This window comes from Argentina silus (genome assembly GCF_951799395.1).
Source record: "Argentina silus genome assembly, chromosome: X".
In the NCBI taxonomy this organism is placed as follows: Eukaryota; Metazoa; Chordata; class Actinopteri; order Argentiniformes; family Argentinidae; genus Argentina; species Argentina silus.
In genome coordinates this window covers 26,184,951-26,201,425 of record NC_139653.1, presented here as the reverse complement: position 1 = coordinate 26,201,425, position 16,475 = coordinate 26,184,951, and the positions used below count along the sequence as shown (strand labels likewise).

At 40.4% G+C, this 16,475-nt stretch overlaps 1 protein-coding gene across 1 annotated transcript in view; it reads right to left on the bottom strand.

Annotated features, from left to right (window-relative positions):
• The window catches only part of pde2a (phosphodiesterase 2A), a gene marked incomplete at both ends in the record, with an annotated part of 142,989 nt that overhangs the window by 117,324 nt on the left and 9,190 nt on the right, over positions 1 to 16,475 (bottom strand). The window lies entirely within an intron of this gene.

Here is a 16,475-nt window from a genome sequence, read left to right as displayed (position 1 = left end):
ACATGCAATGCAGTTTCTGCTCGTGTGAAGAATAGTGGTAGCTGTATCAAGTTATGGGTATGTTTGTCACTGGCAGGGACTGGGGAGTTTGTCAGGATCAAGAGAAAATCATGAAATTTGCTGAGTTGGTAGTGACATCCTAATTCCTATGCAAATCAGAGACCCTATAAAAAGAAAGATATAAATTCAAAAATTCACTTCCTAGATTTACATCTTTGCACTTAATTGAGTCCTTGATGTATATAAGAACACCCCCTCCTCTCCCAGTGATTATATCTGTTCTAGATGTATATCCAGGAACATCAATCATATTTGTTAAAATGTTACGATGAACCCAGGTTTCTGTAAGGCATAATTAAGCCTTACAGAAGGCTGATCAAGCCTCTTCTCAAGACACCAACTCTTGACCCGTCTGCTGTCCATAACTACAGGCCGGTATCCCTTCTCTTCTTCTTATCTAAAACCCTTGAACATGCTGTCTCTCAACATAGTAAACCACCCGATCCTTCTCTCCACCCTCTCAGAACTAGGCATCTCTGGCTCTGCACTCTCCTGGTTTGCATCCTACCAGGCCGATCACTCTTACCAGGTGACGATCGCTGTTCTCTATACAAGCCCTCACCACTGGGGTCCCCCTATACCAAAACTCTTGGCTCTGTAATTTCACACATGGTTTCTCTTACCACTGCTACACAGATGACATTCAACTCTTTCTCTCTTTACCCCCTTCTGACTCACAGGTGGCAACATGTGTCTCTGTGTGTCTTGCAGACATTTCTGCTTGGATGTCAGCCCACCACCTCAACCTCAACCTTAACAAGACTGAGCTGCTCTCCCGGGGAAAGCCTGCCCTCATCACAGTAGAGAACTCTACACCTTATGCATCTGGGTATAAAATAGACTATAGTAAATCTGTAGTAAATGTCTTTAGGCTATTTTGATGATCTTGCCTCTTTGGTGAACTCTCCCTTTAAATGTTCTAGGACTGGCTTCATGTATATCAGGATTAAAGTGCCACCAAATCTCAAGGATCTTTGGCGATTGAATTTTGCCCCTGTAACAGTAGCAGTTAAGAAAGATATGGAACGCTGGCACGATCTCCCACTCTTTCTTATGGGCCGAATATGTCTGATCAAGATGAACATCCTCCCTCAACTACTTTACCCTTTACAAATGCTTCCTCTGTGGCCGTCCCAAAAAGGTTGTTGGAGACTTGGAAAGAGCATTTTCAAAATTAATTTGGCATGGCAAGAGGCCCAGAGACCCAAGCAGAAAATTAAAGTCTTGCAGTTGCCTATGGCCTTGCTTTGCCAAATATATGTTTTTACATTGGGCGTTCCATGCTCACTCTATTTGGGAATGGTTACATGTCTAGCTCAACTCTAATCCCTATGTGGATTCCTGGGCTTGTTCACCTTTTTCCTTATGGAGTCTGGTTACATCTGACAAGGGAAACATAAATAGGGACATTAAAAATAACCCAATCATCTGCAACACTATTAAAGTGTGGCGGGAGATCACAGAATATATGGGCAGAAAAAACCTCACATCTATGCTAACCCCTATTTCCAGAAACCAGGATGTCACCCCAGGCACTAGTTCACAAATGTTTGATACATGACAAACAAAAGGTATTGGGGATCTATTTCTGGACAGTGTCCTGATGTCTTTTCAGCAGAAAAGACATTTCGCAATGAATACATTGAGGATGATTGGCAGGAAGTCATACTTGTAATACTTGTAATAGATTAAGGGAGACCCACTATAAAATGCTTCATAGGTTGCACATAACAACTGTTCCCTTAAACAAAATAGATTGCCTTATATCACCTGTATGTGTCAAATGCCTACTATATTACTAAAGAATTTAGTGGAATTTTCCAGACTAAGATTAAAAAAGATCCGGGGCTCTTTTTACTTGGCTAACCCTCTAAGGATCTTTCGCTCCCTTTCTTGCAGTATAAACTTGTTTGACTAACTATTACTCCTAGCAAGGAAGTGTAGTTTGATATATTGGATTAAAGATATACCTCCGACTGCCACTCTGTGGTACAGAGAAATGTTCAGGGTACTGGACAAAGAATAAGAGCTGTTCTGGGGGGTAATGAAAGGTCTTTTGAAAAGATCTGGTCTCCAGTTGTAGATTATTTACATTCAGAGTTGACCTTTTGCGGGGGGGACAAGTCTCTCTGGTGTGGGGGCTCCCTTCCGGAGATGCAGCTGTTTATAATATCTGTGATTGGTGTATGTGAATGTGGGGAAGTGTGATCTGTGCTGTGATGTGAGGGCTCATGGGAGGCGGGTGGTTTGGGGCTTCTGGGGGTAGGGGTGGTTGTGCAGGTGGTATTCTGGATGGGTAGGACTAGGGGGGATGTTGTGGTTTCAGACTGGATGGTATTTTGTTTTTATTTTTGTTGGGGTGTTTTTTCTGGTGGGGGCAGGGGGTCAACTGTATGTTTTCATTCTGTTTCTGAGTGTTGTATGTGTGACTTACATGTATAACTTTGTTTTATTTCTCAAAATCAATACAAAAAGAAAAGGAGAAAAAAAAAAAAGCAGAATGGGTGTTCCTCAATGGTCGGTACTAGGTCCACTTCTATTTAGTTATATATAAATAATCTTCCTGAGGTATGTCCAAGGGCTAGTATTCAGATGTATGCTGATGACACTGTAGTTTATGTGGCAGGAAAAACATGTCTTACAGTTACTAATGAAAAGTGGTTTTCCAATTCAGCTGGAAGCCCTGCGATGTTCTGCAATGCCTAGTGCATTCCACATGGAGAGCCATGATTGGCTTCCTCATGTCCTTAAATGGTTTGGTTCAGCCTATTTTCCTGTTTTGGTGAACTATCATCTTACCCGAAATTGTCCTCATAGGCCAGTAGTGAAAGCTTCTCTGGTTCTCTGTTCCCTGACTTTGCTACTGCAGCACAGGCTATAGTTAGCAGTGGTGGTTATATGTTGCCTATTCCTTTATGCTGTCGTGTCCAACAGCAAAAGATAGCGACAGTAACAAGGACTATTAAGATTTTTTTTTTTACCACTAATAAACCCTGGCGTGCTATAAACATTTTTCCACAAGTAAAAAAAATAGATTGGAAACGACAATCTGTGCCCAAATGTAACCGAGTTGAGATGGTAAACTCGCTCCTCATGTTCAAATACCCACACCCGCACTGTCGCCCGCACCACATTGCTAGCTTTTCAATGGCGTAGCTGGTTTACATCAGGTATTTGAAGAGTCACGTGTGTTGGCAAGCCAGAGGTCGCAAACTCGAGGCTCGCTCGGAGCGAGTCGAATTGCGGGACTACTGTTGGCAACAATTTGACGTCTGTTTCACAAACTATCAATCTAATAAATTGCTGGCTACTCTTATGTATAATATGATTAATATTATAATTCATAACTAGCGTATTTGAAATAGCACAAGCTACAATACAAAGTGTAATATGAGATTAAAACCCCCCCAAAAAATATTGATACATTTGTACTTGTATAATCTCAGTTAATACAGATTTGTGGCCTTTTCTGTGTCTGGTCATAGCCATAGGAGAGAAGTACCTCTCATCCACTGGGCATTGGATTCAAAGAAGTGGAGGAGGCACACAATCTGCTATAAAGGGACATTGTACTTGGTTGTGACCATACACAAATCAAAAACTTATGTCACGCAAAGAATGCTATAAAGACATGTATGTTGAAATGCCATCATATTTACTGACCAAAATAAAGTTACTGCTGTTTAAAACATTTGAAATAAAGAATGTTTCTATTTAAAATGAGTCATTACTGTGAAAATACATTTATTGTTACAAATGTAAATTACATAGCAGGTAAGTAAACAGAGTACACTGTTATTACTAACACACACACATTAATGTTATCAACATTATTGCAACTTTTGTAGTGCAATTTGGTGTACCTCCTCTGGGCTAGGGTTTGTAGGAAGGGCTTTGGTATGTTCACATACAACAACAGTTGATAAAGTGATGACATTATCAGAACATTGTTCCTCTGTTAGTTAAATGTTCCAGCAGCAAAGCACTTTAGGTGCACTACAACTTTGGCTTGAAATGGCTTCTATGCCCTGCTATGGTGACTTCCTTGGGAGGCTTTGGCAGGGAGACAATTTTTGGAGGGAAGGAAGGATTGGGTACAGCGTCACTTGGGGCTTTGTACAGTATTGTGGTCGCTCTCCTAATCCCCAGTTCGTCCCTGAAGCGCACGTTGTTGGCTGGAATATCTTCCGTACAGCCCACTGCTTGGACTGCTTCGGAAACACAATGTTGTACCTTTGTGTACATGAGAGAAAATGAAATGCATGCTAGGTTGAAATTAGTCCATAACTAGTCTAGGGTGATATGGCATGCACATGCTGGCACAACTTTGTTGACAATTACATGTTTACATATGGGTAATTCCGTAAATTAGGGGGCCAATGACAGTTTTGTGGATGGAAAACTTATGAGGGCTGTTCCAAGGCATTTGTATTGAACTTTTTTTGTGATGGCCACTATGTGATTGCATTGAAATGTAGTGGGACAGCATATCTTGTGATGGAGAAGAGCACAGGATATTTCAAACACTTGTTAAATCCTTGTATTGGCTTGGTGCTTTCTCATATTTAGCAAAAATCTTGTGACATAAAACTATGATGAATATTGCTGTCATCATCATTACAACACTATACATGGCTGAAGAAAGACATGCATATTGCATTTTGGAACTATAGAAATGGTGTACCTAAACTAATCTGGTGTTGAATGGTATTTGAATGTGAATGCAGTACAGGTGTTATGATACACTAAATGTGATTGAACACACCATTACAGTGCAACAAAACACCCAAAGTAGTATGAAAATGCATTTTGTTTTTTCAGTGCACTTAAATGCAACATCCAACACTAAAACACGGTTTGTATGATATGTTTTGGCAGGCTGTGTCATCCATGTAATCCAAAACTGTAAGTGAACAGTCAACGATAAAATGAGCCATGAGAGGGGAAGTACAGAAGTGCAGTGTCATAATAATTATTTTTGCAGAATAAAGTAATATGGATTAAATAATAGTATAACAATCTGCAACGATGTGGCTTGAACACTGATCATTTGTTCTTCAGGCAACCACTCTACCCACTACTCCAAACAGAGATTTACCACTACAAGTGGTATCAATGTTTTACACGTCATACTGTGTCAACATTTTTGCACTCAATTGACAATTTATAGCAATTTATCAGGCTGTTCAAGAGGGGCCTGTGGGACTTATGCTGAAGAGAAGAGAGATTGGCCATTGTGCCATAGTTGAAAGACTCAATTTACGGGCATAGATAATGTTATATTTGTAGTGTGGATGGTTGTAAGTAAGAGGTCAAACTTGGAGGTCAGTCATCTTGTAAATTGTAAAACCTGAGACTTGAACCCAGGACCTTAGTTTAGAAGAGTAGTAGTGGATCCCATTGAGCTAAGACAAATATTTAGATTATGGGAAAGATTACTAAAGAGGGCTTTGTAAACTATGAACTACAGCGCCCTCCATACGTATTGGAAAGTGGAAGCATTTTGTCTTCTTTAATTTAGTACTCAACAAACAATACTACAGAGTCAAAGTAAAGATTCTCAGCTTTAATCCAATGGTTTTCTTTTTCAGATTGGGTTTACCATTTAGAAAGTACAATTTTTTTTTAAACATACTCCCCCTATTTCAGGGCTACATAAACATTGGAAAAAATAATATAATGTCAAAATGAAGTGCTCATGTTTAGTATTTGGTCAACAATGCATGCAATAACTGCCTGAAGTCTGCAACCCATTGACCCCATCAGATGCAGGATATATTCTCTGGTGATGCTCTGCCAAGCCTGTACTGCAGCCATCTTCAGTTGTATTGAGGTCTTTTGGCCTAAAATCTTATCATCAGGAAATGAAATGCATGTTCAAATGGTTTTCAATTTAAAGATTAACTTTTCCACTTTTTGGCCTTGAAAAAACTACTTGGTTGCTATGGCAGTATGTTTGGTGTCATTGTGTTACTGTATGATGAAGTGCCATCCAATGTATTTGGAGGCATTTAATTGTACTTGTAAATCTTGGGCAGGTCCTTCTTTCTCCAAACCTTCCTCTTGCAATCACTCTGGTACATGACAAGATATGTCTTATCTGTCCACAATACCATTTTCCAGACCTCTGCTGGCTTTTTAGATACTTTTTTTTTGCAAACTGTGACCTGAACATCCTTTTTGGTGATAACTAGTGGTTTGCACCTTGCAGTGAGGCCTCTGTAGTTCAGCTGGTGATGTAGAGTGTGAGGTCAAGTAGTCCACAACATTGTTGCTTTTTAGGCTTTTATACTGCTTGTAGTTGCAAGTGACCATGTTTGATTGCATACATAATCAGTAAGTACTTGGTTTCATTGATAGTTCCCATATAACGCTTGTATTGTGCATAGATATGATAACTTGTTCCTTCACTGCTTGTAAATTCTTAATCATAATATTGCTCCTTAGTATGATAAACACTCAATTAGTTCTGTTTTTTGTTTGGTCAACTTTGTTTGATATGCAAGATGGCATACACAATGTGCTTTTCAAAAAAGGCCAAACATAAAATGCCCATGCTTCATGCCCACATGGTGATATTGTCAGCCTTTTTGCACATCAAAAAACAAGTTGGCCAAACAATGATAACCAGAATTAAAAAGGCATTGGCAGTTAACTATACCATAGCATCTTTCTTTTTGACACTGTCCGCTGATGTTATGACCATGCATAATTATTTATGTATGTATGTAGCTCACTATTGAGAACCCAGTTATAGCCTCAGTCTGGAACCTGAGCCAGTCTCGTTCTTCATGCTGCGAGTTATACACTTTCAGGTGCTAAAATGCACTGGTAACAATTTATATTAAGGTCACATGGATTATAGTAAATTAGTAAATAAATCACTTATAATTAGTTTATTAGGCTTAGGCTTAGGGTTATAAACAGTTATAAGTCAAGTCCAAACAGTTATAAGTCATTAGTTTACACTGATCAATATTCACTTGGTATTTGCCAAATAGAGAGCTGGCAATCAGGAGCCACTTATTAATGCTTTATAAATGCACTTTTAAATGCCTCGAAAATTAACCCTGATGTGAAATATTGTATTATTATTTGCAATTGTTGCATAGTAGTTGCACAGTTGGGAAATTGTATTTGCTATTTTTTACACTGGATTTGTGTAATTATGGATGTAATTACTCTTAATTAATGTACTCTCTTTATCTATGCCTCTATCCTACAATTACCACCATGACTACCATCATCAGATATGGTTGAAACTGAGACCCTCCACTTATTGATTCATTTCTCGTATGGCAAGACCTTATTGGACAACAGCAATAGCAGACCGGTTCTCCAAGGCTCTCTGGGTACACTTTTATAATAATTGAAAACATTTTGAAAATTGATTAATTAACAACAACAATCATATTTCATGATCATTTTCTAATACTGTAATAATGTCTCTATAAAATGTCCCTATAGTCCAGTGATGATCTAATGCCCTATGTTGTCTCAATGTGACAATGGTGAGTGTAATATGAGAGAAATGAAAGAGATATAATGCACATGCAAGGCTGTGCTAGGAATCATAGTCTGAAGCAATGATGGTCAAGGTCTGTAGGTTTGGATTTAATGGCTGCTACTGGGACACAATATACAGGACACTGTATGTTACAGTAGATTATCTGGTAACAATTCAGCATCACTAGTATTTAAACCATTTATAGGGCAGCACTGTTATTTTGAAGAGAAAAATAACTGCTATTTTGAAGGACTTTCAAAAAACATCACAAACCAGGAAGTGGGTTTCACAACCTTTATGTGTAAGCTCTCTCATGTTGCTATCTTTACTCTGTATTTGGTCAAAACTATAAAATTAAATATAACATTTACAAACAGTAGTCTGGTCAGCTGCTGCCTCGAAAAAAACAAGAGGAAGATGTCATGCCCTCCATTTCCACCTAGTCTGTGCCAGTGCCTCCCTCTCTCCTGTCCGCGAAGACTCTTGCAGCGTTACCTCCGTAGCCTTTGAGTTCCGGACTCTCACTGCTGAGAGCAGATGGAATGATGAGGCTCTCCAGGGCGCATTTTGGAACGCCTTGAGCGACACCATAAAGGACGAGCTGGCGTCCCGAGACGAGCCCCCAGATCTCGACCAACTCATCTCCCTTGCCATTCGTTTAGACAACCGTCTCCGCGAGTGCTGCAGGGAGAGGTCCACCAGGGCACTGTCGTCCATCCCGTTCCCATCGGTGACTCCGCCCACTACGCCTCCAAGAGCTTCGGAGTTCCACCGAGTTTCCCCCAACCACTCCGACCCTGAGCCCATGCAGTTGGGTAGAGCCCGGATGTCCATGGAGGAGAGGGCTCATCGCCTCAGGGAAGGAGCCTGCCTGTACTGTGGCCCAGTCTCTGCCCCTCTTGGCTCTCATTGACTCCTCCCTGGGGGACAGAGACACGGACTCTCATAAAATTCATGACCAACACCCCATTCTGAGTTTCCTATCAGTCTGAATCTTATAACGTCAATGTTAGAACTTAAATTGAAACACTGCAGACTTTCTTCTATGGTATTCTTATCCTGGTTACAGTGCAACCAATGGTGCAAATGTAATGGCATATAGTTACCTAACATGGAATGTTAATGATCTCAACCAATTCATAAAATGTAAAAAGGTACTAACTTATTGAAGAAAACAAAATGTGGATATAGCCCGACTGCAGGAATCCCATCAGAGCATGACAAACTAGAGTGTCAGTGGCAGGGCCATACTTTTTTTTTCTAATGCCAGGGGTGTTGTTATTTTGATAAGCAGAAGAGTACTTTTCGTGCTGAACATATTGACAAAGATAAAGAGGGGAGGTATATTATACTGTGAGAATTTATAGCAGCATAATCACTCTAATCAAATTAATGTTTACGGACCAAACCACGATGACCCTAAATTCTTCAGAATAACATGTGACCCCACAGAACTTATAATAAGGGCGATTTGAATCTTGTATTAGATCTTACAAAAGATAGGTCCTTGCTGAGGCATGTTGCTGTGTCTTCTGCAGCCCAGACATTCAAGAAAGAGATGATTGACTTTAACTTGTTGAGTGTCTGGAGAGCTTAGAATAAATCTCTTTCTGAATACTCTTTCTACTCGCACGCTTACAAGAGCTACTCTAGGATTGATATATCCTATACATGCAGGTAGAGAACATCATGTCAACTCCTGTGAGTATTTAGCAAAGACCCACTCTGACCTTGCACCTCTCATGCTCCTTATCTCAAATCAGGGAGCAAGGAGAAGTTCTAAATCCTGGCGATTCCCAAATCACCTTCTTAATGATGCTGATTTTATACACCTTGTCAATACACAGATTGATGTATTCCTTAGAATAAACCAGGATTCTGCAACTCCATCGGTTATTTGGGAAGCCTTACCAAGCAAACATACGTAAGGAGGCAAATTATCTCCTACTCTTCCTCGAAAAAAAAACAATACTGGCTGAAATCTCAAACATTAGAGGCAGATATTAAAACACTTGAAAGGGAACACTTCCAGTCACAAGATGAAACTTAAAGAAAAAACTAAACAGGGTTGCCCCTTGTCTCCCCTACTCTTTGTGCTCTCCATCGAGCCTTTGGCTATTGCAATTAGATCACATGATATGGAGTTAGAATTTGATCATACCATCTTGCTGTATGCAGATGATATACTGCTTTACCTAAATATACACTCACCGGCCACTTTATTAGGTACACCTGTTCAACTACTCGTTAACGCAAATATCTAATCAGCCAATCACATGGCAGCAACTCAGTGCTTTTAGGCATGTAGACATGGTCAAGACGACCTGCTGAAGTTCAAACCGACCATCAGAATGGGGAAGAAAGGTGATTTAAGTGACTTTGAACGTAGCATGGTTGTTGGTTCCAGACGGGCTGGTCTGAGTATTTCAGAAACTGCTGATCTACTGGGATTTTCACGCACAACCATCTCTAGGGTTTACAGAGAATGGTCAGAAAAAAATATCCAGTGAGCGGCAGTTCTCTGGGCGAAAAGAGGTCAGAGGAGAATGGCCAGACTGGTTCCAGATGATAGAAAGGCAACAGTAACTCAAATAACCAGAGGTCAGAGGAGAATGGCCAGACTGGTTCCAGATGATAGAACTGCAACAGTAACTCAAATAACCACTTGTTACAACCAAGGTATGCAGAAGACCATCTCTGAATGCACAACATGTCGAACCTTGAAGCAGATGGGCTACAGCAGCAGAAGACCACACCGGGTGCCACTCCTGTCAGCTAAGAACAGGAAACTGAGGCTACAATTCGCATGGTCTCACCAAAATTAAAAAAAGAGATGGTCTTCTGCATACCTTGGTTGTAATGAGTGGTTATTTGACTTACTGTTGCCTTTCTATCATCTCGAACCAGTCTGGCCATTCTCCTCTGACCTCTGGTTATTTGAGTTACTGTTGCCTTTCTATCATCTGGAACTAGTCTGGCCATTCTCCTCTGACCTCTGGCATCAACAAGGCATTTTCGCCCAGAGAACTGCCGCTCACTGATCACTCATTTTCTCTTTTTCTGACCATTCTCTGTAAACCCTAGAGATGGTTGTGCGTGAAAATCCCAGTAGATCAGCGATTTCTGAAATACTCAGACCAGCCCGTCTGGCACCAACCACCATGCCACGTTCAAAGTCACTTAAATCACCTTTCTTCCCCATTCTGATGCTCGGTTTGAACTTCAGCAGGTTGTCTTGACCATGTCTACATGCCTAAATGCATTGAGTTGCTGCCATGTGATTGGCTGATTAGATATTTGCGTTAACGAGCAGTTGAACAGGTGTACCTAATAAAGTGGCCGGTGAGTGTATGTTATGAATATATTTGTGAAAATAATATAGCCAACTGTTACTCTAAAATCACAAAGAAAGCTTTTCAGCTAGACATGTTATTTCTCCGGTAGACTACCACATCATAGGCTACAGACTACCGAAATACTGTATATCAGTGTAAACAATGAGTACACAGTGTATGTTAAAAAAAACTGTATAATACTCACATTAAGGAATGCTCCACTTTCCATAGGTTGACACCCGGCAGGTATGCTCATAGAGACGCTTGGAATGGCAGATTTCTTCAGTCCTCTTGATTCACAGCGATAATCCAGTGAGAAATGTCAATCACATACTCAAATATCAAGTTGGCAAAGTGCCTCGAGGGATATTCCCACATCGTTGTAATTTATGCCAATGACCCACACTTTACATAACACAGTGGCAAGTGTGGAATTTCAAATTATATTCTTTGTACCATTTCTGGTCGCAGAGTACACACCTACGTATTATGGTGAAGATTATACATTTGGATAAAAAAAAAATCTTCACTACACAGCCAAAAAACTCTCTCTTTCGTTCTCTTGTGAGTTTTCAGTACGTGACTGCCGTGATCAATTCATGCTGTTTTGTTTGATGTAGCTGCAGCTACCTGTGGTTTTGTGAGTTTACAAGAAGGAAATAGTTTGAGTTCAAAGCCAATCAATTATGCAGACTGTAATTGTTGTATTTTCAATAGAATGCACTAAACGTAACTCGCAACTAAACTTTTTAAAAAGTTTTTCAGAGGAGATTTTGGCATCTATTTTCAACAATGCTGAAATAGTTAACGTCGGAATCCTGTGTATTGGAGATGGTGCTGTTAACTTTTAGCCTGTGCTGCGATAGCAAAGTTGGAGAACAGAGAATCCTTTTAAATTAGAAGAAATCGCGAGGAGTTTACACTTGGTCCAATACCTGATGTGATGACTCGAGTCTACGTGTCTAACATTAGACATTATTGGTGAACTCTATGTGAACTCTATGTGGTAACCTGGTCACGATTATGTCATGCTGCTTTAACAGAATCGTTATCTAGTGAACAACATCACATTAATGCACATAGGAAGAATGAGTATCAACAATTAACCAAGTTAATACTTTCAAAGAAACATATCAAATAAACACACTGTAGTAAACTAATGGAAGTTAACCATACATCTAACGCTATCTGTGTCAAGGCCAACACAGGAGGCCAACACAGGAGACCTTAACCCGAGAAACTCAAAGAATGAAGGTTCTGTATCTTCCTTAAATATTCTCCAAACAATAGAACATAAGTTGGAGAGGCCTGCTGGCCTATACTATATACATTACCTATTCTATATACATTACCTATAGTATATACTGTACATTACAATAGCAAAGGAATTGACGACAGGATGTCCACCAGGCTCATTCAACTGTAAATAGGTAAGAGGGCGGTATTGATCACCATTCACAATGGAAGATCAGACGATCACTGTCTTTCTATCAGCCACATTTAAATACATGCCTGGCACCACCAAATCCATCTACTGTGTACACACACACACACACACACACACATACATACAGACACACACAGACACTGAGTAACAGACAGGCCTACAAGCTTTGTTCAGTAAAACATGATAAGATCTGAAGGCAGAGAACCCATTGCCACTAAGTTACACTCCTAGGGAGAAACGCATGCACGCAGACACACACACACACACACACACACACACACACACACACACACACACACATACATACAGACATAGACACAGAGGGAAAGAGTGTAACACACAGACACATGCACACACACGCACGCACGCACACACACACACACACACACAGTAATCATACGTTCAGAGCTCTCAAATGTAATCCATAATCCTTTCAGTTTGAATGTTTTTCTATGCCAAGGTAAATGGCTTGTTCAGGGAGGTTTACAAAAATGTGCGCACATTCACACACACACACACACACACCTGGTGAAGCAGACCTTTATTTCATGTATACCTCCCGCTTTTCATTAGTGATGGCACAAGACATAAGAGAGGCCCTCAGGCGGTGTGAATGCTTTGGCAATAACACTTTGGAGTTAGCAGCCAATTAGCCTCTTCACCTTAAAACAGAACACATGTGTCTCTTCCTTTTAACTCCTATCACTTCCTGTCCACTGTATGACACTGTGTTTCATTGTATGTGTGTGTGTGTGTGTGTATGTGTGGCTTTGTAACAAGAGTCTCTCATACAACTGAGTTTAAGAAGGGTTAATAACAGGTCAATGACATGTTAATAACAGATTAATAGATGGTTTGAATGTCTTCTGATCGCAATAATTTATTTGTTCATAACATTATTATTATGATCTATCTCTAATGCTACTGATCTGCAGACACTGGCATTTACACAGTAAAAATCATTCATTATTAATAACCATCACACAGAGAACGGTGGGGAGGGAGTCAGAGCAGAGGGAGTCAGAGCAGAGGGAGAGAGAGCAGAGAGAGAGAGAGCAGAGGGAGAGAGAGCAGAGGGAGAGAGAGAGACTGGGAAGGACGTGGAGGTAATGAGAGGGGGGAGACAAAGTAGGGGGAGGGACAGAGGGAGAGACTGCAAAAAAATAGTGCGCCAATCATGTAAATAATCCCAAAAATGTCGATGGCATAATACATCCTCCCATGCCAGTGACATAGTGGCCACCCAATAGTCTTCAGAGTGATAATACAAACCCATAGAGGTCAGGCTGCATACAGAATCGGTCCTAAAAGTCAATCCCGGATGCTGATTTGGGGGCTTCTGCAGGAAAACACTGATTCAGCTATATGTTTGGTGGTTTACACACAGAATTTATTTGTATACGATAGAACTTAAGCCTATCCATATTCTGAATGTAATACAACCAGACATATTGTGAAATAGACACACATATAAACACTATGGTACACAGGCATTATTAGCCTACTTGACACATAAGTGATGTCTATCTAAAGATCTAAAAAAGGATTTCGATGTTTTAAGGAAATATTTGCAGACCATGTTTCTTCTTTGTTACACAGTGATTGATTGAACTTGTCCAGGGGAATCTTTTCACAATGTATGGACAATTATAGTTAGCTTTGTGGAAATGAGCTTGATATCACATAGGGAAATGTTTACAGACAGAAAAATATATTTAAAGCTTCTATAACGTTATACTGTCACAAAGGCATATGACTGTACCCAACACAGTGCCACGTAACAGTGAACAATGAGAGGAAAAGGATCCTGTGTTACATGGAACGAGTTCAATCTGCAGTGCATTGTACTGTAGCGTTGTCTGTCTTCTATTCAATGCTGTGTATGTCAGTGAATGTAGAGCTCCCTAACATGCTCTATTTAAAACAAATTCAACCAATGGTTGTGTGGCAATAAAAGGATATTGTACTGTACTGTATGTTGTCATACAGAATATAAATCACTATCATACTCGTAAGACACAGGTGTCAAACTCATTTCATGGTGGGCCGAGTGTCAGCAGGCTTTTGGTTTTTCCTTTCAATTAAGACCTTGTCAACCAGGTGAGGGGAGTTCCATACTAATTAGTGACCTTAATTCATCAAGTAGATGGGAATAGCAAAAACCTGTAGACACTCAGCCCTCCATGGAATGAGTTTGACACCTGTGCTCTAAGAGCTAGAGAGAGAATTAGGCTGTTTGAGAAGCTTTGAATCCTAAGCAACCTGCCCAGTGGTGAGTACATGTTGTTTGAAGTACAGTAGACCAACATACAGCACTATAGCAGGTATCAAAGCTGTGTGCTGGAAAATGCAAAGGTGAAGTTATGGGTGGTGATGCTTATTTTGAATTTCCTATGTGGTGGGGTCTTTCACAACTCAGCAGTCAAGACCCTGGTTTAATGCCTCACCCGAAGGACAGCATCCACTGCAAGGTAGTGCCCCATTCATGTATTCTTATCAATGAAGTAAGAAAACAGCAAATAAATCTCATTTATTTAGCGTCAGCTAACAATGCAATTGTCTTGCAATAACGTTTCTTTCTTGGAACAGAGTGGCACGACAGCTTCTCCTGGCTTGCAGCCATTATCTGAACAGTGTATTACACGTCCTGTGCATATTTATACTATTAATACGGATATCCAATATGGGGCAATAAAATAAACCTTCCCAAATTATTCCAGGTCAAGAGCTTGTCCATCAACCATGATAGCCATACATTTGTCATAACTGTATAATAACCATCCAGTATAACTATACACAACATCCTCCACAAACCTCTTTGACCATCTTTCTGCTCAGCAAAGGTGCAATGTCCCAGCCGAGAGAGAGAGAGACAGAGAGAAAGAGAAGCCCTCTGATCTCAGTAGTATTATGTATTATGTATCAGTGTAAGGAGACAAGCAGTAAGAAGCATATGGAGCAGTGTGTTCTTGCAACATTGGGGGTAGGTATGGAGGGCAGGAGTAGTCTACTCAATTAAATTAAGAAAAAATCCAGGTGACACACACACACACACACACACACACACACACACACACACAGGTCCACAGCTGGCTCATCTGTAGAGGTAGGAGCCAAAGAGAATACTGTACGAATAACAGGCTGAAAACAAGCCAAGCAGAGGGAGATAGAGAGTCATAGGGATGGAGGGAGAAAAAGAGGAAGAGAGAGGGAAAGCAAGAGGGAAGAAGCAGGTCTAGATGAAAGAGTTGCGGTTCTGTCTTTAAGGCTCCTGATTAAAGAAAAAGGTTATCTGGATAATCACACTCACACACACACACACACACACACACACACACACACACACACACACACACACACACACACACACACACAATGATCTTCAGGGTAGACTGAAGTTGGAGCACTTGGTTCCTTGGTCTCTTACACTTGTTTAAAATCCTTGGTTAGGGACCAGCACACAGAGATCTTGTTTTGATTTATTAATGTATGCATTTTGTATTTTGTTGAGTTATGTTTTTTAAAGTGTTGTTTTGTAATCATGTTTGTATTGTAAACAGAGCACACCCGCAAAAGAGTCTCCCTAGATAAATAAAGGTTAAATTAAATAAGCCTCATATACGTTCTGAGTGATTTAATACACCACACACACACACACACACACACACAGGATGTCTCTAACTGATTATCATCCATATCTGTAGATCTCCCACACACAACCTCACCCCTACTCCTCTCTCTGTCCGTCTCCCTGAATATGTCTGTTCTGTCTGTTCTTCCCTGTCTTCCTAAATTTTGTGCCACCTTTCTTTTTATGCCATCATGCCAAACATTCCACCTCATCCCCTCCACACCCCCCTTTAATCACCACAGATAACAGGGGCCATGCCTCTCATCAATATTCATGAGAGAGAGAGAGAGAGAGAGTGAGAGAGAGTCACATTTCCATTAAATCAACGATGACACGGCCAGGCAACATTGTTGACAAAAACAGCACAAAATGAACCCTTACAAACAACAAGGTAATTACAGCAGATAGACTGGGGATCCACCCACTGTCATGAAATGTTCTCTATTCTCTTCTCTGACTTTGATGTTATAAAGAAAGTAAACCTGGTGACACTAA